The following is a 331-nucleotide window of genomic DNA, read 5'->3' as shown; positions in this document are numbered from 1 at the left end:
ACCCTGTCCCGGGGGGGGGGTCCCAATGCCCCCCCTGTAAAGGAGTCCTCACTATAGGGCTCTTCATGCCTCTGTTCTATAGGGATTCCTGCTCCCCATTATAGAGGGGGTCCCCACTATAGAAGGTATCCTATTAAACAGACCTCCCCATTCCACAGGTGCCCTCATCCCCCCCATATAATTATATAGAGACCCCTAATATGGGGGGACCTCGCCCCCTGCTAGACAGGGGGGTTCCCGCGCATGGGGGTCCCCTCTGACCCCTTATGGAGGGGTGTCCCCCGTTATACAGGCACCCCACTGTGTGCATACATACACACATGCGGGGGGC

The sequence above is a fragment of the Merops nubicus genome, unplaced genomic scaffold (genome assembly GCF_000691845.1).
Source record: "Merops nubicus isolate BGI_N331 unplaced genomic scaffold, ASM69184v1 scaffold42535, whole genome shotgun sequence".
NCBI classification, from domain to species: domain Eukaryota; kingdom Metazoa; phylum Chordata; class Aves; order Coraciiformes; family Meropidae; genus Merops; species Merops nubicus.
This window is presented reverse-complemented; position numbering follows the sequence as displayed.